Below are 27,946 nucleotides of genomic sequence, written 5' to 3'. Positions count from 1 at the left end.
AGGGCCCTCAGGGGGAGACACACCCGATGGTTCTATCGGGGCACCTGTCCCTGATGGCCTAGAGACTTTCAGGCAGCGTTGGCAAATGCCAGGATTTTCGGACCAGGCTGCGAGCTTTATCAATCAAGCGTGGGCCCCCTCTACCAGGAAGCGATATTCTTCAGCCTGGGGAGGCTGGGTTCATTGGTGCATGGGACAGCATGTGGATCCTGTGGGGGCAGGATTACCCTATATTGTAAATTTTCTATCGGAAAAAGCGTCGGAAGGTTTAGCGTACCGTTCGGTTAATAACTTCCGCTCCGCCATATCGGCGGGCCACTCTCAGCTCGAGGGCAAGCCTGTCGGAATGCATCCAGTGGTATGTAAACACCTAAAAGGCATTAGAGTAGCCAATCCACCCAAACCAAAGTATTCCTCTTTGTGGGACGTCTCGCTGGTGCTGTCGCTCTTCAATAACTGGCCAGACAACAATAGGTTGTCCAGGAAACAGTTGTCGGCCAAGCTGGCCATGTTACTTTGCCTGGCGGCTTGCAGACGTTCTTCGGATGTTAAAGCTCTCGATATTACAGGTAGAGTATTTACTCCAGAGGGTGTTTCGTTTTCTATCACTTCTAGAACTAAGACAATGTCACGTAGTGTGGATTATCATGCTTTTCCAGACAATGCTAAACTTTGTGTGGTTCAATGCCTCAAGGCTTATGAAGAATGTACCAGGTCTACCAGGCCTGAGGGGGTGGCTCAATTATTGATTGCTTTATAGAAACCGTACAAACCTGTGACAGCAGCTACCATAGCCAGATGGCTCAAAGATGTCATGCAAGAGGCAGGTGTAGATACTCAGGTCTTTGGTGCAAATTCTGTTAGAGGCGCTATGGCCTCCAAGACTTTTATGTTGGGTTCTACTGTACAAGATATTATGCATTCTGCAGACTGGTCGTCTGAATCAACATTTAAACAGTTTTATTACAAACCGGTGGGTGATATATCCTCTATTGTTTTTAAACTAGCATAATACGAAGCCTCCGGTCCTGTAATAGAATAAAAAATTAGCTAGCATTCGCGCCAAGAATTTTCAATGCTATTAAGTACACGGAGGCGAGGATTATCCCACCCGGTTAAATTACTGTACTGTAATTTTTGCCCATCCGTTGTGTATTTACTCTGATTATACAGAAGTTACGGGTTGTTTTATCTCTATTCTTTCCAGGATCTGACAAGAAAATGGATTAATCCAGTGTGCAGAGTGACGTTCCCAGCTGGTCTGGTTTTCTTCCACGTTGGAAGCTGTTGTTGAACTTTATTACTTATTGGACTTGTTGTTCAGAGCAAAGAAAGAGGACTGGTTCCGGTGTTACTGGCTCTTATGGGGCCCTGCAGGAAGTGATGTGGTATATGCATCATGGGAAATGTTGTTGTTTTTTACATAACAAAAGTTTTCATTGGCTGCTGTGAGTAGCAATAAATAGAAAGAGAAGCATAATCCTCGCCTCCGTGTCCTTAATAGAATTGAAAATTCTTGGCGCGAATGCTAGCTAATTTTTTTATTCATTTCTTGCCTCTCCCCTCAAGCTCAGGATGGCAGGGCAACACCCATTTTGCCCACAGACATGAGCCGCCACTGGAAACTGTAACATTGCTTTTTTAAGCAAGCTTTTTTTGGGAGAGGAGTGTGGTAAACAGGTCAGCATATAAAGATCGAAAGGCCCTGTTATCAAAATCTGACAGACAGAGGCCTCTTAGCTTAATACTATAAGAGGTAACAATGATCTTCAACTAGAAATCCAAAAATTAATTTAGGCCAAAACGTTTGAGGGTAAATATCACTATTAATTATTAAAACTATCCCACAGAAACACGAAATTAGAAAACATCTCTCCAATTTAATTGTAGCTGTTGCCCACATTTTCATATATTTAATAAAATACAAAACGTTCACTTCCTGACCTCACCTACATCGGTAAACAAAACAACAGAGCGACAGACACTGGTATCAAAGCCTGGCAGAAGCCGCTTTTTCAATATTGTAGGAGGTAATTATGCTCTTAAACAGAAAACTTAATACCTAATTGTGACCCTGGATTTGGACTGTCTGTACCTTAAAACCATCCATGCCTGTGACATCTAAAACCAAGGTCTTTACAGGCACAAAATGCTTGTATGTGTGAAATTAATTCAATTGTGTGGCCTGGAGGCGGCGCGGCGGTTGTCAGCGGCCACCAGAGGGCGCTCCTCACCTGCAGATAATAGCCACGGAGCACTTGTACGAATGGGGAAAATGATTTCCTCTTCCGGGTCAGCGGCGGCAGAGACAGCATCAGCACCAGATGCTGAAATCACGTCCCGCCTCTCCTGGTGTGTTCAACTTGCTGCAGAGGAGGAAGGATCCATTGTTTGTCTGTGCAGTTATCTTCCTCTTCAGACCCTCACAAGCCCCCCCCCCGCCCCAAATCTGCCCCTGCCCCCACCCTCCAGGAGGAGGAGGGAGCCTGGACATGTCTGCACAGGATTCTGCTCAGGTAGGAGATTGTCAGCACCTTCTGCTGTGTTTGTAGAAATAAACTGAATAATCCTGGAGGGAATCTCTGCAAGAGCCGGGCTGAGCTGGGCTCTTCTATCCGGGGCCTCTTGGAGGGGGTCTTTCTTTCCGGTCTTTGAAGTGTTTATTTATGGTCTTCATTTGTGTCAAAGAGGGGATCTGTGTGCACTGCATCTTAATGCACTATGAAGAATCAGTGCACCCAGCACTGCATCGTACTGGACTGAGGAATCTGTATACACTGCACTGTATCTTATTGCACTTTGAGGAATCGGTGCACGATACACTGCATCTCACTACACTGTAAGAAATCTGTGCACCGCATCTTACTGCACTAAGAGGAATCTTTACACACTGTACTGCATCATACTACACTATGAGGAATCTGTGCACGCTGCATTGCTGTTTACTGCACTGTGAGTAAGCTGTGCCACTGCAGTGCCTCTTACAGCAATATGATGAATTTGTGCACAATGGACTGCTGTCTACTGCACTATGAGAAATCTGTCCATTGCACTGCAAATTACTGCACTGTGATGAATCTGTGTCACTGCACTGTGAGATATCAGTGCACGCTGCACTACATCTTATTGCACTGTGCAAAATCTGTTCAGATTGCACTGCATCTTAGTGTTGTTATTAATCTTTATTGTATATGGTTATTTAAAAACCTTTACAAATGTGAAAAAGGTACATCCAGTTTAAAAGTAGTACAAATGATTGTGTAAAAAAAACAAGTTTTAGATAAATACATAAAATACTACATATTTTTCAGGTCCCTTCAGGTACTAGCAGCATTATAATTGCATTTAACAAGTCTGTGCGAGAGCTGAGACGTTGTTAGACGTCGTCCAGAGAAGACTATCCATATTGTTAAGTTACTGAGTGTAATATAAAACAAGTTATAAAATATATGCGTAGAGTACCAAGCAGTTAACAGAAGGCCTTTGAGATGCTAGCAGCAGTATGCTTACGTGTGAGCGTTCTGAAAGGAAGCCAGGGCGTTAAAGGTACAGTAAAGTGTTTATCAGGCTGGACTTACTGGATGGCCACCTGAGGACCTGAATGAACCTTTTATATTCTGGGCTTAATGCTGCTGTAATACTCTGCGGACAGGTTCGGACTCCCAGTTTGTTACACTCATCCCTTAGACTTAATTTACGCAAGTCCATCAACACTGGGCAGATGACCAGAGCGTCCTCCAAGGGTTTGTAAAACATGCCTCAGCCCCTACATTTGGTTTCTTCTGTTGGACGGCGCCAGCAGGCTAAATGTTTAAAAAAGAGCCATACATTTTAGTTTTAAGTGCAAGGAATATGTGCAAGCAAGATATGAAGATGGGGAAACTGGCTGGTATGAGTTCATTACTGCCCAAGCACTGTATCCTAGCGGCCGCTGCAGGTAAGGTCGGTGGGGCCATGTGAGGGGGATTTCGAGAGACGACCTCGAGGGAAAATTAATTATTTATTTAATTTCCCCTCGTAGTCGTCTCTTGAAATCCCCCCCCCCCCCCAACCCGGCCTCACCGCTCTTACCTGCAGCGGCCGTGGCTGCATCTTAGTGCACTATGAGAAACCTGTGCACACTCTTTGCTCGGCTCTCGCTGTTTATTTGTTGACTTGCCCTCCTCTACCCTATGTCAGAAGCATGTCCCCCAAGCTACTCGTGCTGCCCCGCTCCCCTTTTCTCCTTTTGCCCCTGTTTCCATATCTCAGTCTAGGCAAAAGCTTCAGTCATCGCAATAGTTTCCCGTGCAATAGGTTTGCTTATGGCATTAAATGCTGCAGGGGAATGGGGGTGGGGGAGTGTGTGTGTCTGTCTGCCTGTCTGTCTCAAACCTTGGTCTACCATGACAGGTGCTGTTTCCAAAATTCAACACTTCTGTCTTCTCAGTGTTGAGCTTGAGATAGTTAGACTTCATTCAGACAGTGAACTTGTCCCTTGTGCTGTAGGTTTTGCACGTGAGGGATGCAATAGGTGCATGTTGTTGGTGTAGGAGAGGATGTTGATGTTGTGGGCCCGGATGACATTGGCCAGTGGGGTTGAAGAGTGTCCGGCTGACGACTAAACCTTTAGGTGTCTACAGATGAGATTCCCGGTATGGTGTCAGGTTGATTGTCTGAGTTCTTTTTGTCAGGAAGGAGCAGATCTATCATAGGCAGGCCCTTGAATCCTGATCTCATGAAGGTGCCTGATGAAGTTTTGGGTGTGATACCATATGAAATGCCGGCAAGAAGTCCAATAGGATGAAGACCGCACTCTCTCTCTCTCTCTCTCTCTCTCTCTCTCTCTCTCTCTCTCTCTGTCTAGGATGATGCGTATAGCGTAGGTGGGTGCGATGAGTGCTGTTTTGATGCTGTGGCCGGGACTGAATCTGGACTGGGTGGCCTTGGGGAGCAGGTGGTTGACGAGGTAGTTGGCCAGACGCCTGTTGATGGTTTTCTCTAGGTCTTTGGCTGTGTATAGTAGGAGGGAGATCAGTCAGTAGTTGGAGAGTTTGGTAAGGTCCATGGAGTGTTTCTTCAGCAGGTCTGTGACATCTGCCTGTTTCCAGGCTTCTGGGAAGGATTGGAGTGAGGACTTAACGTATGGTGGATAGACGTATTTTGAAAGTGTGGTGGGGGCATGGGTCTAATGGGGCACCGGAGTGGATGGTCTTTTTGGTTGCAGCAGTCTTGTTTGTGGTGATGGTGCTCCAAATGGTCAAGATCCATTCTTTGGCTGAAATTTGAAGACTGCTGTGAGGTTGATGGGGTCAGGTTGAGGGTGAAGTTGCCATATATGAATGTGATCTTGTTCCAAAAGACGTTTGTTGCATGGATCCGGTAAGGGGATATGTTTCTGTTGGTGGCTATGGGTGCCATGAATTATCTGAAGATTTATGTGCTGCTGTGGTTGCTGGCTTCGATGTAGTCAGCGTTGCTTAGCATTTCAGACTTGCTGGTGAAAGCATCTGATTTGAAGACGTCCTCATTTGCGAGTCTTTGCTTGTTCTGCACTTGATTTCCGGTTGATTACAGTGCTCCTTAGTTCTTCTATGTACCAGCTGGCTTGTTTTTGTGATCTTGATCTTGATTTTTATTTTTTGCTGTGCTTGAGGGGGACCAGGGTGTCGGTTGAGTTGGTGATTCATTCAATGAAGTTCTTGATGTCATCCGCTATGTTGCTGGTATGATCGAGGTGACGTGAGGAGAAGGCAGCAGCCCAGTCCTTTTTCGAGATCTTTCTCTGAAATGTTCTTCCAGCAGCGACAGGCCTGTCCCTAGGTGGAACTCATGAGGACGTGGTCAGTTCGGGTGACAGGCTTTGGTTTGTTGACTGTGATGTTGGTTAGTGTAGAGAAGATAGGGTCCACGAAGAGTTCAGCGGTGTAGGTAGGTCCGGTGACGTGCTGAGTAAGGTTGAGGTTCCCAAGGCTTTTAAGAAGGGCATTTGAATTGGCGTCATTACGGTCCTCGAAGTGAAAGTTCAGATCTCCAAGGAGGATGAAAGTGATGGAGTGGATGATAATCTCAGATCTAGATTAATTCTTTTTTCCAGTCTTTATGTTACACAGACCTTTGTCTCTATATTACTAAAGTCAAGAGAAGCCTTTTCCCATCTTTCTTCTGCATTTTACTTTGGGACTGCTGGCTTCTGCTAATTCATTTTGTCTTTTACCTAAAAAGGTATAAATATGCTAGTTTACTATAATACTACAAAAAGATTGGAATCAGCACACATCAATTAACAATATTATTTAAAGTTCATATGATATCAAGTGTCCATGATGATCTGAAGAAATTGCCAGGTCCAAATTATTATTTGTAAACAAAATTATTTTCTTTATTGATAAATAGGTTCAGTCGTTAAAATCCAATATTCACACATTTCATTTAGCCAACACATTTGCTGTCATAAATATGAAGATGACATATATATTTAGGTTTTAACATGGCTAAAAGCTCACTTGCATGTATTGCACAGAGCAGTGATTTATCATTTTCACACCAATTACAAAGAATAATTTGGACCTGGCAATTTCTTCAGATCATCATGGACACTTGATATCATATGAACTTTAAATAATATTGTTAATTGATGTGCGCTGATTCCAATCTTTTTGTGCTTGGATTTGGGGATTCACCCCCATAGGAAGTATAGAGGGGTGCACTTCCTGGTTTCCGAGCACCATCATAATACTAGCCAGCTATTTGAAGAGACAGGTGCGGGCTTTTGCCTCAACCCTCTTTGAGTGCTTTGTTTCCTCTACTATAATACTACTAAACATTTGTGAGGACACCCTGTGCTGAATGCGTCAATCTCTGACCCAATGAGAACCTCATTTAACTTGCGAACATCTTGAGGTGAAGAAGAAATGTGGGTTTTCCCTACGTTCGTTTTTTCCCTGTGGTGGACACTTTCTTCAAATAGCAACCTGTTGTATCTTCTCTGCAATACTTCCTGATTGTTTACTTGATGTCTGGCATAGTATGTGGAATACACATCCAGCCTCCCGTGGCCTGTTCCATCCTGTCTTCCTCCACCTCATAGGAGATAGCCTGGCAGAGGTGAACCAAAACGATCCTCTGTGCTTGTTGACTCACTGCGTCAGATTCCAACAAAGCTCCTGTGCTGATTTGAGACTGATTGGGAAGCATATTCAAGACACTTCTTCTGGTTCAGCTTTTTGTAGATACTGCATGCAACATCTACCTCCTGGTACATGTGATACCATTAGCAGAACAGTGCATTCTTCCCACTGTGGATATAACCTTGAGAAACAAATGTTAATGCTTAGACAAAAACATCATACCTTATTTTCATGGCATCCGTAGTCCAGGTCAGTGAAATACCATTTCAATTGTTAGTGCTGAAGCCTGTGCGTGTGTTAGTGTTATAGCAGTATGTTCATGTGGCTGAGGCAAGATGGAGTTGGTTAAAGTTCATTAGATGGTTTTACAAGGTAACGTAATGTGTGTTGATTGTGGAGCATCGATGAATCTCAAGGACCGGGATTTACACTGGCAGGAAACTAGAAGGTTGAAAGATTTGAGTCTAGATTGAAGTTCTTGGAGATGGATTTGTAATTGTTGGATGATGTGTAGTGGATGGAAGGAGGGTGTGTGCCTGGGCAGAATGAGTAAGATTCTGGTGGCAAAATTGAGGACCATGTCCAAAGGGGATAGTGGTTACCATCTGCAGTTACAACTGATAGAGGAAGTGAATGTACCTCGAGATTGTGGAATCTTTCTGAACGTTGCTGGTACAGGGAGGTTGTTATTTATTAGTCATTTGCCAGGGGACGTTCAGACTCTTGGAGTCTTGTGGATTATTTAGGAGTCTAAATGTGTCTACAAAAATTCTCTATGTTGAGGCAGATGTTCTCTGCGTGGATTTGTAAACACTGCTCTGCACCTTTTTCTGACCTCTAACCTTCTATGGTCTTAACAATCTAAAAGCCGACAAGAGGTGATCGCCTACTCTTTGCCAAGAGACTAAAAACAGCAGAGGCTAGCTCCTTTGAAAGGTGGTACCCGCCAAAGTGTACCCCGATCGCACCAAAGGTGGAGCCTTCCCTTTCTAACAATGCTATGATGTCACTGGCTGTGGTGGCAGCAGATTATTCGTCTGGGTACCACTGTTTTCATTTGCACCCCTAAGGGGACTACTGCCGGCTGAGGGTGGGGAGGGCAGGGGCATGTGTGCCTGACAACCTGACTGTGTCAATTGCTTGGTTGCCTTCCCTGATTTTGGAACTAGGTGATGGGAGGGGGACGGGTCTTGTCATCCTTTCCATTGCAAGAGCAGTTTTCCACTGAGCTCAATTAAATCCATCTTCCTCCTTTTTCTGGCAACTTGAGCACAGTGACTTTATCAGTGAAATACCAATTAAGAAGAATGTGACCTAGAGCAGTTCTGACTCACCTGACCTTTGAACTGCTGAGGCAGGAAAGTAGCAACTCCTGATTGGAAGAAAGCTCTGGATGATCTCCACAAGGCGCCTTCTGCCTGGAGTTGGGCTCAAAACGGAGAGTCACCCTCAAGATCCGTCAAGCCCACCTGGCCACAGGCAACAACATGCTTCAATGGTGCTGTAGAAACCCATTATCTCTTGACCGTTCTATGACCTCTGGGGTCATGGCAGTAGCGAACCAAAGACAGACTGATAGACCTGAAACAGACGGGCAAAGCACGAGCCAACAGGGCAGTGCTTCAGCAAGATAAAATACATTGTCAGAGATCTCCTGAACCATCTATGACTTCACAGGGGAAGGAATGAGTTGAGGGGCCAAAGATAGCCCATTTTGTAGGTGATGACTCATCTCACCGAAGGTCTCTCACCCCTATCTAGTACTCTGGAAGCAGAGAATATGACATAAGACCTGGGCACTGGATCGCAGAAGACACATTGGAGTGTGAGGCACCAAAATGTCAGCCAAAGAGGTTGGACTGCCTTTGCACTCTGTAAAAGACCTCATGAGTAAGTTGGAGAATTTTAAAGCATATCCATTTTTTGCCGGGTAGCCATTTAAGGATTGTATCCAGATTTCTGCAGCTAGCATTACTGGTATATTCTAAATCTGCTTCAGGCTTCCCAACGCAGTCTCCAGCAATCTGAGGTATAAAATAAAGACTCTTTGAGTTAGAATTCATGGGATCTAGTGTATGGCCCAGTGGGGGGTTGGGGTGAGCACTCTTTGAGTTAGAATTCATGGTATTAAGCTCCCTGCATAAAGTTAGCGCTTCTGTATTGGAATTATTGTCAAAGTGTAGATTAAGATCGCCTAAAACGATAACATTTTTGTGGCGTAGCGCAGGTTGGACAATGTTCCTTGCCAAACTAGAAATGAATTGAGTTGCAGGTTTAGGCAGGCAATAGATCAGAAAGCCCATTAGGGCAACATTTTCTGCTAGAAAAAGAGAGAAAAAGATGGCTTTGCAGTTCTTGATATTAGTAGCCTTAATGGTACATTTCGGGGCTAGTTTATGAATTGTGGCTTTCCCTCCACCTCTTTTTATAGGGCGATCTTGTCTTACAATCCTGTAGCCTAACAGGATCACATCTAAAACATCTGGTGCGGAGGATTCATTGAGCCATGTTTCAGTCAGAAACAGGGCATCAGGTTGCTTTCACATAATGATTTAAAAAATGTAAATCTTGTGTTTGATCATAGATGGGCAGTTGGTAAGAACTGAGCGTTGTAATCCTTAGTCCTGACTGACTTGCTGTGTATGAGGCTAAAGCTGCAATGAGGACATTTCAATTTAGGAGGGTCCACTGTAAGATTGTGTAAACACACTGCGGCGATTTTAGGGGCTAGGCTTTTAAGTTGGTCCGTTGAGTACCTTAATTTTAGTTGGGTAGTTAAACTGGCTGGGGTTCCGGCCCCTGGCCGGACGCGGAACGGTGCAGACGGGCTTGCCTTTTGCGGGCCAGCAGCATGCCGATGCCACGGCCATCCACAAGTAGTCCACCTTGAGGGGAGTGGTCTAATCCCCATCATTCCGGTGTAAGTAGGACAGGGGGTGGAAGCACTCACCACGCCCTGCATTTGTAAGCGGGAACTGGTAAGGTGATCGTAAGCAGAGAACAAAAACAGATCCAGGCAACTCCAGCACTTAGGTGCTACAAGGAAAGAAATGCTAAAGAAATATTAAAGAGGGAGCCAGGCACCTCCCCGCATTAAGTGCTACAAGGAAACTAAACAAGTTTGTGTCTGAAATAACAATGAGTTCAATGCTAACCTTGGGGATAGCGCTTGGGTGTTATCAAACGTTGTTAGGACTCAAAGCTCTTCCTACAATGTTTGTAAACAAAACAAGTCGGGGAAAAAGTGGCGCCAATCTGGACAGCTCATTGAGTCTGAGTCCCTGATACTGCGTTTCAAATTATAAACATTCAAAAAATATCTCCTTGCCCCAATTTCTTTTTTAATAGCAACAAATCCATCTATCCAAGTCACCTAAGTGAGTTTTATGGCACCAAGCGTCTAAAGTGTCCAATCAGAAACTCTCTAATGGCTCCTCAGATGCCTGACAGCGACCCACAAGAGAATACCTGACAGCTGTGTACGTTTTGACTCTGTATAATTTTCGGTCACATCCGCACAGAATTACACAGGCATGGTTTGCTTTGTCAGTTTGTAAGTTTACAAACTCCAATTTGAACCTTTCACAACTTGGAGAAGGTTAGATTTCTCTTCAGCTGGATGCTGGGGTAGCTCTCCTACTAGGGTGGGAAAGGAAATGGATCACTCACAAAATGTGGTGGTGTGTACAAGGGTTTCTCTAAGGGAAACCGGGGAAACACAAAACATACTGGGAAAATGTCATGTCACTAGATTTCAACTATACATGCTTTTACACTTTTCTTTTTTTTTGCAAACTAAGCACTCTGTGTTCAGTTTATCAAGGTCCAGTCTTTAGTATCAAATCAAGACATGGTGGGGGGTTAGACTTATTAAGAACCTAATTGGTCTCCTAGATGCAAGGTACTCAATAGGAGATAAAGGCAGTGCTGAGTCAGTGCCCTCTATGGAGTCCACTGGAATAGGATTTTGCTGCCAGCATCTTGAAACCTTCCACTGCAGTCCCTGTTTTAGTGGTGTAGGAAGTTTAAGGACTGAGTTCAGTCTCTAAAGTCAAACACTTACTTGTGACTATCCTTCGATAGAACGCAGTGCAGGCTCACTCTCCAATCGTTCTGCTCCTGTGTGGGGGTTCTTTGAAGGCTGCTCTTCTGCTCAGCAATACAACTGAGCAACTCAAGTGCTATGCTATCTCCCCCTTTCTCTTTAATCCGTAGGTGGCATCACTGAGGGGTTAGTCGACTCCTTTGGTTTGAAAGTATTATCCTATGCTGATGACACACAGCTGTTCCTTTGGCTGGAACAGGATTCTGACAATTCCATCAGTCCTCGGGAGGTCTGCTTCACAGACATTCGTGTCCTGATGACTACTAAATGTTTAAAGATGAACGGAGATAAAACAGAAGTTTTCATTGTTGGTGGAAAAACATCAGCTGGAAAGTTGACTTTGTGCTCTTCTTCCATCCTCAAATTGAAAAAAGTTTAGTTTTCTTGCATTTTACAACAGTGGATCATGATATGATATTTACACTGATCCACCTTAATAAACGCCGGCATCCACAACAAGGCCCTGGACTGGATCCACTCCTTCCTTACCGGCAGAGCACAGCGAATCAGACTACCTCTGTTCCTCTCAGAACCAACAGAGATCAGCTACGGACTGCCTCAGGGCTACTCCCTACATGGCCCCCCTCACCCCATCGTCAGAAGCCACGGACTCAACATTGACTCCTATGCCGATGACATCCAGCTGATCCTCTCCCTCACTAATGAACACACATCCACCAGAAATAACTTTCACAGCGGGTTGAAGGCCGTTGCCAACTGGATGAAAGAAACCTGCTTCAAGCTCAACTTGGACAAGACTGAAGTACTCATCCTGGGACCCACACCCTCAGCCTAGGACAACTCTTGGTGGCCCGCTGCACTGGGAACCCCTCCCACCCCCACGCACATACACTCGGCATCATACTGGACTCCTCGCTCGCAGTGAACCTCCAGATCAATGCTGTATCCTCATCCAGCCAGACTGGTCTTCGACATCCCCCGCCACATCACAGAACACCTTCGACAACACCATTGGCTCCCAGTCAACAAGAGAATCACCTCCAAGCTCCTCATTAATGTCTACAAAGCTCTCCATGATGCAGGACAAGGACATCTGAACCAATGACTCACATACTTTGTACCCCCCAGACAACTTCGCTCCGCCCAACTTGCCCAGGCCACTGTCCCACGGATTCACAAGACCAGAACCGGAGAAAGATCCTTCTCCTACCTCCCTGCCAAGACCTGGAACACCCTGCCTCTACACCTCAGACAATGCCCGTTGCTGACCCAATTCATGAAGGATCTCAAGACCTGCCTCTTCGACTGATCCTCCACGCCCAGATGGATCAGCAGCCCCTCCGTGCCATGAGACCCTCATGGCACTGGTGTGTAGCCGCACTATACAAATTCTGATTGATAGATTGATTGATTGATTGTGCTGTGTCTGATTTCTAACCTCTGCCATGACTTCTTGTTTTCACTACTTCACTGTCCGTAGAGAGTCATTTACTCAAAGGAAGTAAATTGGCTATTCAGTTGAAGTGCTGTTGCATTGGTGGCCTAGTAAACACTGTGCCTGTCTGTAATACTGCCACGTCACCACTGACTGATGATTACAGGACCCCAAGATATAGTCCCATCAGCTCTTGTAATTGACAGCTCCTGTCTGAGTGTATCGAGGTGGAGTGTCCTAGACTCACTGGCTCAATTAGCTTTTCATGTGGCCATTGGTGTCCAGAGTTTAACTGTTTTATGCACACACTGGTTTCTTGATTGTTAGAAATGGGGGCCACTAGTCGACAGTGGCTGATGGCGATGTCGTATAGTGACCCTTCTTCCTAAGTCAGAGTAAGGGGGCTACACCCTTTGATAACCCCGGCTCAACCCTGTGGAAACGTAGCATGAGCAGACAGGCCTATCTCAGAGGCAGTGTGTGAAGCATTTAGGACCATACACAATAACGCAGGAAAGACGCTACAAAATAGACACCACAAGTAGTTATAAAAAATAGTTATCTTTATATAGATTAAACAGGAAACTGAGAAATGCTCAAAGAACCACAATCCACGTAATTACAAATTCGTCTCAAGAGCGATGAAAGCATTTGTGCGTGCGGGTGGAACGAACTTGGTTCGGGGCCGGGATCTATGCGACCCGGTGGTGCACAATGTACAAGGTACTTAGGAGAAAGTGGCACGGTGCACAGCTCCTCAGGTAAGGTGCGGGATGGCAGGCAGACCCACAGCGGCCACAGCTCTTGGGCGGTGGCGTTCCGCAGCGTGCACTCACGATAATCCTGGGACGGGCATGGAAGCGGCACCCAGCGGCGCAAGCGGAAGTTGACAAGGCTCCTGATGTGGGACTAGTGCGTTCACTCAGCGGCACAGCTCTTCAGCTGCAGCGGCCCACGGTAGCGAAAGCGATGCTTCTTGTAGCAAAGTAAAGATGGGCACTCAGCGGCAAAGCTTCTCGATGGCGGCGGCCCAAAACAATGATAGCAAGGACTCTTGTAGCAAAGCCAGTGCAGGCCTGCAGCAACACAGCTCCTCGGCTGCAGCGGCCCACAGTGGCGGTAGTTCTGATTCACGTAGTAGGGCAAATGCGGGCACCCAGCGGCACAGCTACGCAGCGGCCCACAATAGCGACAACAAGGTTTTTTTATAATAAGGAGCATTCGCGCTGTGTCACCGAATGGCAGTGGCACAGCGCCCAGAACATCTAACGCCAGCAACCATGAAGGAGACATAACGACAAAAAATGGAAGGGAGACCTACGCCAATGGTGCCAGGTCTAACATTGATTGATTGATTGACTGATTGAAATTATCAATCAGAAAATTTGTAAAGCGCACTACTCACCCGTGAGGGTCTCAAGGTGCTAGGGGGGGGGGGATGCTGCTACTGCTCGAACAGCCAGGTCTTGAGGAGTCTTCTGAACGTCAGCAGGTCCTGGGTTTGATGTAGGAGGATGGGGAGGGTGTTCCAGGTCTTGGCGGCAAGGTGGGAGAACAATCTGCTGCTGGAGGTTGCTCTTCGGATGCGGGGGACGGTGGAGAGGTCGAGGGCGAGGTCGGCGGAGCGGTGCTGGCGGTTCGGGGTGTAGAAGGTGAGTCGTCTGTTGAGGTATGCTAGTCTGGTGTTGTGGAGTGCCTTGTGTGTGTGGGTGAGGAGCTTGAAGGTGATCCTCTTGTTGACGGGGAGCCAGTGCAGGTCTCTCAGGTGGGGTGTGATGTGGCTGCGGCGAGGGATGTCAAGGATCAGGTGTGCAGAGGCGTTTTGAATGCGTTGTAGGCATTTCAGGAGTTTGGCCGAGGCCCCTGCGTAGAGGGTATTTCTGTAGTCCAACCTGCTGCTGACGAGGGCCTGATTGACCGTTCTTCTTGTTTTGGTGGGGATCCACCTGTAGATCTTGCGGAGCATGCGGAGGGTGTTGAAGCAGGAGGACAAGACGGCGTTGACCTGCTTTGTCATGGAGAGAGTAGAGTGGAGGATGAACCCCAGGTTGCGTGCGTGGTCGGTGGGTGTTGGAGCCGTTCCCAGTGCAGTCAGCCACCAGGAGTCGTCCCAGGCCGAGGGGGTGGAGCCGAGGATGAGGACTTCCGTCTTGTCCGAGTTTAGCTTCAGTCGGCTGTACTTCATCCACTCTGCGACGGCTTTCATTTCTTCGTGGAGGTTGGTTTTGGTTTGAGGGGGTCCTTGGTGAGGGAGAGGATCAGCTGCATGTCGTCGGCGTAGGAGATGATGTTGAGGGCGTGCAGTCGGGCGACGTGGGCGAGTGGTGCCATGTAGATGTTGAACAATGTCGGGCTGAGGGATGAGCTCTGGGGTACGCCGCAGATGATCTCGGTGGCTTCGGAGCGGAAAGGGGGAGGCGGACGCTCTGGGTTCTGTCAGAGAGGAAGGAGGTGGTCCAGTCCAGAGCCTTGTCTCGGATCCCAGCATCGTGGAGGCGTGTGCGTAGTGTGCAGTGGCAGACAGTGTCGAAGGCGGCTGACAGGTCCAGAAGGATGAGGGCCACTGTTTCTCCGTTGTCCAGCAGAGCCCTGATGTCATCGGTGGCGGCGATGAGGGCGGTTTCGGTGCTGTGGTTGCTTCAGAACCCGGACTGGGACGGGTCCAGGATGCTGTTCTCCTCGAGGTAGCGGGTGAGTTGTCTGTTGACGGTCTTCTCGATGACCTTCGATGGGAACCCGAGCAGGGAGATGGGCCGTAAGTTCTTGAGGTCCTTGGGGTCATCCTTGTGTTTTTTGAGTAAGGCGTTGATCTTGGCGTGCTTCCAGCTCTCTGGGAAGGTCGCTGTCTCGAAGGAGATGTTGATGGCATTCCGGAGATGGGGTGCGATGGTGGTGCTGGCTTTGTTGAAGATGTGGTGTGGGCATGGGTCTGACGGAGATCCGGAGTGGATGGTGTTCATGATTTTGATGGTGTTGTCGTCATTTATGTTGGTCCAGGAGAGCAGGGGATCAGTGCGCATGGTGGCTGTGGGGACAGAGGTCTCAGTGGTTGTCGGGGTGGTCGTGACGTTGAAGCTGACGTGGATGTCTGTGATCTTGCGATGGAAGAAGGTGGCAAGGGAGTCGCACAGGAGTGGCAAGGTTCCGAAGGTGGGATGTCGTTGGTGTTGGAACTGGGGTTGGAAAGTTCCTTCACGATGTTGAAGAGCTCTTTGCTGTTGTGTGCGTTGTTGTCTAGGCGGTCTTTGAAGGAGGCCCTTATGGCGGATCTGATGAGGTGATGGTGTCGGCGGGTGGCGTTCTTGTGGGCTGCGTAGCTGTTTGGTGTCTGTTCCCGGTGCCATTTCTTCTCTAGCTTTCGGCAGGTTTGCTTGGAGGTCTGGAGGTCCTCCGTGAAACAGCTGGCTTTCCTGCTGGTGTGTCTGTTGGAGGGTTTCTTGATCGGGGCACGGGTGTCGGCGAAGTCGTTGATCCAGTGTATGAGGTTACAGGCAGCGGTGTCTGGGTCGGTGGGTTTCATGGGTGGGCTTTGGGCGAGGGCGGTGGTTAGCTGGTCTTCGGTGACTTTGCTCCAGCAGCGGCGGGGGATCTGTTGGGTGCGGTTGTGGGTTTCCGGAAGGTGAAGTGGATGCAGTGATGGTCGGTCCAGTGGAGTTCGGTGGTGTGGTTGAAGGTGACGTGGGAGCTTGCGGAGAAGATGGGGTCAAGCGTGTGGCCGGCAGAATGGGTGGGTGTTGTGACGAGTTGTCTGAGTCCGAGGTTGGCGATCAGGGTGGTGGAGTTGGGGTCGTTGTTGTTCTCGAGGTGGAAGTTCAGGTCCCCGAGAAGGATGTAGTCTGTGGAGGCGAGGGCGTGTGTACAAACGAGGTCGGCAATGGAGTCGCTGAACTGTGGTCAGGGTCCGGGGGGTCTGTAGACGAGGGTTCCTCTGAGCGTGGTGTTGGGATCAGTGTGGATCTGGAAGTGCAGGTGTTCGGCGGTGCTGAGGGTGTTGTCGGTGTTGGTCGAGATTCTGAGAGCTTTCCTGTGGACGATGGCGATACCTTCGCCTACTCCGTTGGTGCGGTCCCTGCGGGTGATCTTGTAGCCGTCTGGGATGGCTATGGCGATGTCGGGTGCCGAGGAGGGGTTCAGCCAGGTCTCCATCAGGAAAGCGACGTCTGGGGAGGTGGAGTCGAGTAGGTCCCAGAGTTCAACAGCGTGTTTGCGGGCGGAGCGGGTGTTGAGAAGAATGCATCTGAGGTGGTTGCGTTCTGGTGGGTGGATTTGCGGATCGGATGCTGGTGGAGCTGCAGTTCCGGCAGGAGAAGGGTCCTTGTGTGCGTTTCGTTACGGCCAGGAAGCAGTTGTGTAATCGTCCGGTGTTGAGTGCGTGGAGGGTGCTGTCATCGTAGCGGTGTCGGGCATTGTGGCGTTCGGGGGGGCCAGGGGGTCTGGCGCTGGGCGCGGACGGGCGCAGACGGGCTTGCCTTTGGTGCGCAGCGGTCCCCATAAGGAGGGAAGGGAGGCGGGAGCGGAGGCAGAGAGCGTCTGGGTCAGGGGCAGGGCCGCAGGGGCAGCAGCGGCAGGAAACGGGCGGAAAAATACACACAAAGAGGGTACAAGGCAGCAGAGGCAGGGGACAAAAGGACGCAGCAAAAGTACAGTGATGGGAATAAGAAGAGCGCAGCAATGCACAGAAAACAGCATTTAAAACACAGAAGGTATACAGTAATTCAGACACAGAAGCGAGCAGTTACCAACAGAGGGAGCGCTGGGGGATACCGGGAGGCAGAGGCAGCCGGTCGGGTAGCTGGATCGAACCCTGCACAGGGATGGGCTCAGACCTGGTGGCGGAGTGGCGGAGATGCTGGGGAGAGTGCTGGCCCTGGCCCTGAGGTCAAGGTCTCACTAATTTCCAGAAGTCTCAGTATTTCAACTCTCACCAAATGTCTCAACACCTCAAAGTTTTAAGCTAGGTTGATCCTCTTGGAAAAACTCTAGTCCATCACAACATTTTATCCCCATTGCTTGTGGTCTATCTCACAAGTCCGTACATTGCTTCATGTGCCCTGTATCAGTAATCCATCTATTCCTCCTTATGTCTTGACCTGTTTCTTTGCTTTTGTGGTTGTTGATATCATTTCTGGAGCCAGGCTAGTGAGCTGAAACATGGTGCGGCTGCAGGGCTTTTACTTTGAAATTTTGGGTTTTCACAGAGATTCTGTCACAAAGAAAATCTTAGTCTATTTTAAAAAGCCAACACATTAAGTTTGATCTCTCTATTTAAGCAACCTTAGATGTATCCATGAGTAGGCTTTTGGATCTGGTACTTAACCAGGGTCGATCAAAACATTACATTGCTTCTCTCTCAAACCTTCATTGGCCACGGTACACTTGCCGTTAATTTCTACCTCATGTGGAGCAAACGGGCACTCTATGCCATACCCACTGGATAGCTAGCCTGTGCCAACTGGCACCAGAGAGAATCTTCTCGAGCTTGAGATACTTCGTCTTGAACATAGTCCTGTAAGCACCTGTAAGATCCTGGAATACGTCCTATTATGATTTTGCAAACTGGTACAAGTACAGACCTTACCAAACTTTACTCTCGGGACAATGATGTGAGCAGTTACAGGCTTCTCAGGAGGTCGTGCTGGGGGTGTTTGTGGGGGCAGGGGAGTTGGGACAGAAACTCATAACTCAAAAGTGTTAACATGGGCCACAATAACATAATGCCCAACCCAGTGACTATCTATTATTTAAAAAAGAGAGTACTTTAATCTTACCGCTAAACTAAATATTACACATTACAAAGACAGTGTAATATGGGTTTGTAATCAGTAGCCTCGGATAATGACGAGCTACACCTCCTTCTTCTCTCTAGCTCCCGTCTCCTTCCCACTGTGGTGAATGTTCTGCTTCTACAGTTCCCGAAGCTGTAGGGAGGAGGCAAGAATGAGGCACAGGTGCGGATAACTCAAAGCAGTCTCCCTCAATAGCATAATGAATAAGGCAAGAATGAGGCACTTGCGCAGATAACTCAAAGCAGTCTAACGTAGTGATGGGCCATAGCTGTGGGGAGGAGGCAAGAACGAGATTAGAGAGACCCAATGGACGGACACCCTCAACACCAACAAGCCTGACCCTGCAACCAATCTTGAACAGACTGCCTAGAACTTCTCGGCTTGGATAACCAATTGCACTTAGTCAGACTTTGACAGTCACCCCCATCAAGCCAGCAAGACTAGTAGATCCACCACACAAGCCTGTTGGTACACACCTGAACTCAGGACAATGAAATGCAACTGCAAACAGTTAGAAAGAAGATGGCACAGAAGCAGAGATCCCACAGAACAAGCCAACTTCAAGTCAGCCCTCAACAAATACCATCAGCTCCTAAAAGACACTAAAAGAGGTGCCGTAGCAGACCACATCGAAGCAAGGTCCAAACATAGCAAGACCCTTCCACAACAAGATATCCACCATCTACAGTAACTTCGAACCCCAACCCACCGACCGCTACAATCACCTCACACCGACCAACCTCACCCACAACTACCAGCTCACCGCATGGGAACTGCTCACCACTCAGAGCACCACAGCCACCACGTACCCCATCCACTCCGGAGCACCCACGAACCCCTGTCGCCACCAGTTTTTCAACCTCAGGAGCAAGGATATCAGTGGCAAACTCACTTCTATTCTCAATGCATCGATCACCACGGTAACCTCCGCCGACAAATGGAAACACGCAGAGGTCAGACCCCTCCTCAAGAAACCCTCCCCCGACCAGAGCTAACTCAAGAACTACCGACCCATCTCTCTGCTCCCCATCCCCATCAAAGTCCTCAAGAAAGCCATTACCACCAACTCACCAAACACCTGGAGAGAAACAAACTGCCGCACACCTCCCAATCCGGCTTCTGCACCAACCACAGCACCGAGACCGCCCTAATCGCTGCCACAAATGACATCATAACCCTCTGTGAATGGGGGAAATCAGTAGGCCTGATCCTCCTCGACCTCTCAGCAGCTTTTGACACCATATCCCACCACACAAGAGACTCTACCACATCAAGAGCGAAGGAGACGTCCTCAAATGGATCGCATCCTTCGTCACTGGACAAACCCAGAGAATCTGCCTACCATCTTTCACTTCAAACCCAAGAGCACCATCTGCAACATCCGGCAAGGTTCATCCCTCAACCCCACCCTGTTCAACACTTACATGATGCCCCTGGCCAACATCGTCAGAACCCATGGCCTTAACAACATATCCTACGCATACAGCTCCCATCTCATCGTCTCGCTCTCAGAAGACCCCTCCACTACTAGGACCAACTTCCTTGGCATCATCCTGGACAGCAAATCCACAATGAAACGCCAGATCAACACAGTCTCCTCTTCCACATCCTCCGCAAGCTCCGAAAAATATTCAGATGGCTCCTCTTCAGCAACAGACAGTGGGTCACTCAAGCCCTAGTCACCAGCCGGCTGGACTACAATCTGATCTATGCTGGAATTATCACCCAACTCCTGGAGAGACTCCAGACGATTCTGAACTCAGCTGCCAAACTCATCTTTGAACTCCCCAAACTGACCCACATCATCCCCACCTCAGGAACCACCATGAGCTTCCCATCCTGAAAAGATGCAAGCCAATTCAATATGCTGACACGCACCTACAAGGCCATCCACGACCAAGGACCAGCATGCGTCAACCACCGTGTTAACATCCACCAACCTGCCAGACACCTCCTCCTCCCTCACACACACTTCCCTCATCCACCTAAGCTGCAGTGAAGGACGATCCTTATCCTACCTCACGGCCAAGTCCTGGAACTACCATCTCCTTCATCTCCGAACATAACCCCCTCTTCCGGAATTCAGAAAGGTACTCAAGATCTGGCTTTTTATCTAAGCCCAGTAAGAACCTAGCACCTGGAAACCCTTATGGGTGATGAGCCGTGCTTTTCAAATCCGAGTTGATTGATTGATTGAAGCACAGGTGCGGGTGATTCAAAGCAGTCTCACTCAGTAACAGGTCATAGCTGTAGGGAGGAGGCAAGAATTATGAACATGTGTGCCTAACTCAAAGCAGTCTCACTCAGTGATAGGCTATAGCAGTAGGGAGGAGGCAAGAATGAGTCACGGGTGCAGATAACTCAAAGCAGTCTCACTCAGTAATAGGCTATAGCAGTAGGGAGGAGGCAAGAATGAGTCATGGGTGCAGATAACTCAAAGCAGACTCACTCAGTAGTTGTGCAACTGGGTTCAGTTTCTTTTACCGCCCTCAGTTAAACGTTTTTAAGCAGTGTGGGTGCTTTGACCATGAGAATCCGTCTTTGTCCCTAAATTCAGATTAAAACCCTGTTTTTTTCTGCCCTTGGGTGAATTGTACTTCATACTGCACAGCGTATGCAGGGTCAGCCACTGATGGTTTCTTTGCAGGGTCTGCAGTGACAGCCTCACTCATGATAGGGTTCGCGGAGCAGACTTGCTGGGTAGTTCTGTGCGGTCACACCAATCTGCAACAGTAGAGGCCCTCGTGGCTGTCTGCACACCTGTCATCCGAGGTAGAAGTTGCTGCCTCCCAATTGAGTTTCTTCACGATGATGTAGCCGTGGCAGTTGTTGCCCGAGGCCGATCCTGGCTTTCCACTTTGTTAGATATGCAGTTTTCTTTTACTCCATCGACGGGGGCAGTACTAGTATCTGTAGAATAGGCCAGGCTGAAAGTGAGACTGGAATCTTCGCTCTGGTCCAGTTGTGATACAGTTCACTCACCAACTGTGCAGAGACGATATGTGTGTAGAGTTGGTATTTCTATAATACCAACATAGACAAAAGGCAGCGGATCATAGACTAAGGGATCCCTTTGCTGCCTAAGTCACTCCTGGCTTGCTCTTTTTGTTTTTCTGCTTCTTCTGGGTGTTCCGCATGCTAGGAACACACTAACCCTCTCCTGGGCTATCTGTCCTCCTGCGAGGTAAAGCACATAGTAGCGGAGATCTCCTTATGTTAAAATATAGGGAAAAGGAAAAAATTAAAATAATTGTTACTTATATAGCGCGAACAATATACCGAGGGATATCCGAGCGCTTAACAGTATAATGGGAGGAAGTACAAAAGCAATATTCGTATCACGTAGGAGGGAGAAAAAAACAGGAAAGGTTGCATATTACAGTACAATTGCACCCAGGAGGGTAATGTAATAGACAGGTGTAGGCAAGCAGCTAGGGGGGGGCGGGGGGGAATCAGATGGAAGTACAATGGTAGTAGGAGCAATGTCAACAGGCACTTGAGTCTGTCCCTATTAGGGTAAAAATGTGTTAATTAGGAATATTTTGGCTTCCACTTTAAACGTCGTTGATGAGGAGATTCTACGTACTTCCGGTGGAAGAGAGTTCCATATCTTAGGGGCAGCGCCAGAGAAGGCTCGGTGACAACTTCTCTTTTTGTTAAGGATGAGTGGTTTCAGGAGGAAGGTAGAGGCGCTTCTTGAGGCTCTTACACCACAGGATAGTTTAAGTTTTTGCGCAAGGTACGTAGGAGTGTTCAAGTGAAGGGCTTTGTGTGTAAGAACAGCAATCTTTAAGTGAATTTGCGCTTCATAGGGCAGCCAATTGAGGGATTTTAGGACTTGGGATATATGCTCTTTTCGTTTGGTGTCTGTAACCAGTCTAGCCGCAGCATTCAGTGAGGCCCTTAGCGGAGCCAGGGCGTATTTGGGAAGGCCACAGAGGCTAGCACTGCCGTAGTCTAGCCTCGGCAAGACGGGCGCTTGGACCACCTGCTTGAAGTCATTTAGAGGAAGAAAAGGTTTGATATTTCTGAGTGACCTCATCAAGTGGTTTGCTCCTTTGCATACATTGCTGATATGATTTTTCATGTTCAGCTGCTTGTCCATGGTGATACCGAGAGATTTGGCTGAATCTACGATGAGAGGAGTGCAGTTGAAAGCATTGAGGTGACTCAGCCAGAGGTCTAGCTTAGGGATGTGGTTCGGAGGGGAGATGAGCAGGAATTCCGTTTTGTAAGTGTTGAGTAGGAGATGGTTCTCCGTTAACCAGTTTTGGGTAAACATTAGGGTAGTATTGAGTGAGATGATGTTTTCCGGAGATGAGACTTTTAGATATAGTTGCGTGTTGTCCGCATACATGTGGAAGAGAATGTCCATGGAATTTAGAGAGTTTGCAAGAGGTTCCAAGAAAAGGTTGAAGAGGATAGGAGACAAAGCGGACCCTTGGGGGACCCCCATGAGTACATGAGAGGGCTGGGAGAGAGAGTGGTTTGCCTTGACTCTTTGTGTTCTTTGCTGCTGTAGTAGGGATGAAAACTATTGTAACACCTGATCAGAAAAACCCATTCTGTTTTGCAGGATGGATAGGAGGTTGTCATGATTAACCGTGTCAAATGCAGAGGAAAGGTCAAGGAGGATCAGGAGGCAGGATTCATTTTGGTCAAGCATTTTTAAAATGTCATCCTTAACGTGAGTGAGAGCCGATTCGGTGCTGTGCCCCTTCCTAAAGCCGGATTGATGCTGGTCTAAGAGTTGGTAATTCTCTATGTGAGCACACAGTTGGGATTGCACACATTTTTCTAGGAGTTTCGCTAAGGTAGGGATGTTAGAAATGGGGTGGAAGTTATTGAGATCAGATTTGTCAGCGTTAGATTTTGTTAGTATAGGTGTTACCTGTTATGTTATGTTATGTTAAAATTTCTTGTAAATCGCTCGTATGCCGATTGGTTTCTTAGCGCCGAACTTAAGGTTTTGCTGGAACCTCATGTATTTAGTTGTCAACAGAATCTAGTTATAAGCTTGGGTGAATAGCCAAGTCTTAAGAAGTCTACGGATTCTAACGAATTCAGTGCAGGTTCTTATATCTAAAGGGAGAGTGTTCCAGAAGCTGGGGGCCTATACTGCAAACCTGCAGCCACCTATTCGTTTCCGTTTGTAGGAAGGAATGGTTAGAAGGTTCTTGTGGACAGAGCGTAAGCTCTGTGCAGGTAAATATTTCTGGACAAATCTGGATATACATTTTGGGCTGGCACCATGCAGGGTTTTGAAAATAAGGCAACCAACTTTAAACGCACATCTTTGTGGGATGGGAGGCCAATATAGCTCTTTCATAGTGGGAGAGATGTGCTCCCATCTGGGTTGTTGGGATATCAACCTTGCTGCCTGGTTCTGAACCATCTGCAGTCTTTTGATGAGGTAGAGCGGAATGCTAAAGTATAGAGAATTGGCAAAATCCAGGTGTGACATCACCATAGCTAGGACCACCTGGATTAAGGCTTCCCGAGTGAGTAGTCTCCTAATCTTCCTTATCTTCCTTAGCTGTAAGAAACAGGTAGAAGTCACTGCTCCTATCTGAGATTCATAGTGAGATCCCTGTTAATGATCACTCCCAGACTTTTAGCTCAGGAAGAAGGGTTAGGCGGGGAGCCTAGTTCACTCGGCCAGAACTGTCCGTTCCAGGGGTTCAGGGGACCACCTATCAGAATCACTTCAGTTTTATCTGGGTTTAATTTTAACTGGTTGATATTCATCCAGTCACGGATGTGTAACATCATTGCCTGGAAATCAGATATCGAGGCAGGTGAATTATCGATTGAAAACACCAGTTGCTGATCATCTGCATACGTGCATACCTTCCTATTTTTCAGGGATTGAAGTAAGGGAAGAAGGTAAAGATTGAATAAGTGAGGGGATAACGAGGAGCCCTGCGGTACTCCACATGTCATTGCCATTTTAGGTGCAGAGAACTGGGAGAGACGCACTGACAGAGTACGTTACTCGAGAAATGACTCAACCCAGCTGGACGCCATCCCCTTGAGACCGGCCGTCCTGTAACGTCCTGGCTTTCTCGGGGTTGGGACAAACAGACGACGGACCAGAGAAATGGAGGTTTAAGGATGATTTAATAAACAGATAAACAACTACAGACAACAAAGAATACCGGTACTGGAATCACCAGTTAAAGTACGATACCCATTCACAGCTCGTTTAACCGTCCTCCGCATGCACACCGGACCCGGTATGCTCCAACGGAGGGCACAGTGCTAAGCAGTGGCCGACAATGCGACTCGACCGCTGTGAAGGGTAGTTCCAAGGTTGTGGAATCTACGGGGGGCACGTGGGAGTCACCCGGCCGGGCTCGCTACCACCTGGGAACAGCCGCTCTACCAGTATCCCCCAGAGTACTGCCACAACACAAAGACGCTGGGAACACCTCCTAGTGTGCGTCTCTTGTATCCGGGTTTAAGTGATGATACCCAAGGTGGCGCAGAGAATGGATGGGAGCAGTCGCTCTACCTATCCCAGTTCTCCTACGAGTGTCGATGGCTAAGACGCGGAAACACCTCCGGGATAGCGTCTTAGCTCTAAGCGTGTGTTTACCCAAGGAACGAGGGTTGGGAGCTTCGGCTCGCACCAACCTCGTTTTCTCCAAATTGTCAGGCCGTTGGGAGCTTCGGCTCTACCAACGGGACTTGTGCCCAATGACGTTGAATACGGCTCTCAGAACGGGACAGGACACGGGCAGGAAGCACACACCAGCACCTCTCCTCCGCTCCTTAGAATGTTCCTTCCGCCGCTCAACTCACCAACGGGTCCGTGTACCTCAACCAGGTACTCCTGCAAAGATCAGAATATCCGACGCCGAGTCCCAGTGATCTTCTCCTTAAGTAGTACTCTCGGCGTTGTATAACCATGACTCTTCAGTTGCATAACATGAAAACTAGGCGTTCCCCTTGGTGTTATGCAACCAGAACTCTTGAGTTGCATAACATGAAAACTAGGCGTTCCCCTTGGTGTTATGTAACCAGAACTCTTGAGTTGCATAAGGCAATTGTTGCCGGAGGGCATTCTGGGAGTTGTAGTCCGCTCTCCTCCAAGCACACCAGGTTCACGGAACTGGCATCGTGGGAGGGAATCCATGTGCGGGAGGGGATTCCTGACAGTACATCCCCCTCCCATCAGCGCCCCCCATCAGGACCAGCACAGGAAGGATATCGACGATGGAACGACGATACCAGACGAGGAGCGTGAACCCCCGCCGCAGGTTCCCATGACTGCTCCTCGGGTCCGTACCCCTTCCATGCCACCAGATACCATAGTTTGCCCCTGCGCCACTTGGAATCCAAGATACCAGCCACCTCGTACTCCACCTCCGAATCCACAGTCACCGACACCGGCGTACGTGGCCTCACCGCGTTCGCGGGTTTCAAGAGAGAAACGTGGAACACGGGATGGATCCGCAGGGACTGGGGCAGGCACACTTTCACGTTCACCGGGCTGATGCATCGAAGGATCCTATATGGGCCCATGAAGCGGGGATGGAACATGCTACTTTTCTTGAATCTCATGTGCCGAGTAGATACCCAGACGTAATCTCCAGGTTTGTAGACCGGTCCAGGCCTTCTCCTCCTGTCAGAAAAGGCTTTATACGTGGCCTTAGCCCCCTCCAGGGCAACTCGAGAACTCATCGAGAACTTGATGCGGGCCACCCTCTTGGCTGTTGTCGGCAATCTGTCTTCCCTGACCGGGTGCAGAAACGGCAAGAACCGGGGATGATGGCCGTAGTTACTATAAAAAGGGGAGGCCTTGGTGGAACAATGTGTGGCGTTGTTGTACGCGATTTCCGCGATCCAAAGTAGGTCCACCCACTCATCCTTCCCTTGCTCTACAAAACAACGTAGATATTGTTTGAGCGACTGGTTCAGGCGCTCCGTCTGGCCGTCCGTCTGCGGGTGATAACTCGTGGACATGGCAGACTTGACGTGTAACGCCGAACACCAAATTTTCCAAAAGTGCGACGTGAACTGAGACCCCCTGTCCGACACGATCACGTTGGGTAGGCCATGTAGTCTCACTACATTCTTCAATAACAACGACGCCAGCTCTCCTGCCGAAGGTACCTGTTTGCAAGCGAAGAAGTGCCCCATCTTCGTGAGATAGTCCACCACCACCAGTATGGCCGTCTTTCCTTGATCCTTTGGTAGCCCGACAATGAAGTCTAAGGATATGTTTTCCCAGGGTTTGGTCGGTGTAGGAAGGGGTTGGAGGAGTCCTTGCGATCTTCTGTGGTCCGATTTCATGGATACGCAAACGGTACATGATGAACACCAATTCCGGACGTCCGTTCTCATGGCAGGCCACCAGAACTGCCGTCCTAGGCTCGCTACCGTCTTTTCGACACCCAGATGGCCGGCACAGGGAGACACGTGGCACCAGGTGAAGGCCTGTTTTCGAAGCCTAGGCGTGGGTAACAACATACATCGTCCTTTCACCGGAATCCCGTCCTTCATCTGCCACTCCTTGTGACTGCGAAGCCACCTCCGCCACATGAAGGTATGGGTCCCCTTCTGGACCCCCCTGAGGAATGTCTGTGGTTGAATCACCCCTATCACAACTCCTGGAGGGATGATGGAATGTTCGGCAACCGGCTGCGGATCCCTGGCATTCGATTGCCTCGAAAGCGCGTCCGCTTTCCTGTTCTCCGTACCGTTTCGGTATGTGATGTGGAAATTGAAAACGGAGAAAAAGATCATCCACCTCATTTGACGGGGAGACAAATGCCGCGCCGCCGTCAGAAACTGGAGGTTTCTGTGGTCCGTATACACTGTAACCACGTGTCTGGCCCCCATTAACAAATGCCTCCACTCAGCAAATGCGTCCTTTATTGCGAGTAGTTCCTTCTCCGCAATATGGTAATTGCGTTCCGCGTCGTTCAATTTACGAGACATGTACGCCACAGGATGGAGCAAACCCGACACCTCATTCCTCTGAGATAGAATGGCACCCAGCGCCACATCAGAGGCGTCCGCTTCTACCACATAGGGTAATTCCGGATTCGAGTGAGCTAGCAACGGGGCGGTGCTGAAGGCCTTCTTGAGGGCCACAAATGCTTTTTGTGCTTCCGGTCCCCACACGAACTCCTGAGACTTCCTTAGTAGTTGCGTGATCGGGGCAACCAAGCCAGAAAACCCCTCAATAAAACGCCTATAAAAGTTGGCGAAGCCTATGAAGCTCTGGACTTCCTTTACTCCTCGGGGCACCGGCCACTCCTCCACCGCTCTGATCTTGCGTTCCGCCATCTCCTGTCCGTTGGGGCTCAGCATCACCCCAAGGAATTCCACTGATGTGACGTGGAAGTCACATTTGCTGAGTTTGCAGTATAGCATGTTTTCCCTCAGTTTATTGAGAACCGCGGATACGTGCTGTACGTGTTCTTCCTCTGAGTTGGAGTAGATGAGTATGTCGTCTATGTAAACGACCACGTAGATATCCAATACCTCCCGGAACACCTCATTGAGGAAGTATTGGAAGGCGGCAGGGGCATTGCATAGT

The 27,946-nt window shown here is 48.5% G+C and overlaps 1 pseudogene across 1 annotated transcript in view; it reads left to right on the top strand.

Annotated features, from left to right (window-relative positions):
- The first annotated feature begins 2,348 nt into the window (after positions 1-2,348).
- The window catches only part of LOC146838958 (uncharacterized), an 87,250-nt pseudogene continuing 61,652 nt past the window's right edge, over positions 2,349-27,946 (top strand). Inside the window, exon 1 of the transcript XR_014960744.1 lies at positions 2,349-2,516. The product of XR_014960744.1 is annotated as an uncharacterized LOC146838958 (transcript). The remainder of the gene's footprint in view (positions 2,517-27,946) is intronic.

This window comes from Triturus cristatus, chromosome 4_2 (genome assembly GCF_964204655.1).
Source record: "Triturus cristatus chromosome 4_2, aTriCri1.1, whole genome shotgun sequence".
In the NCBI taxonomy this organism is placed as follows: domain Eukaryota; kingdom Metazoa; phylum Chordata; class Amphibia; order Caudata; family Salamandridae; genus Triturus; species Triturus cristatus.
Note: the sequence above shows the minus strand (reverse complement) of the source record. Positions and strands in the feature narration are given on the sequence as shown.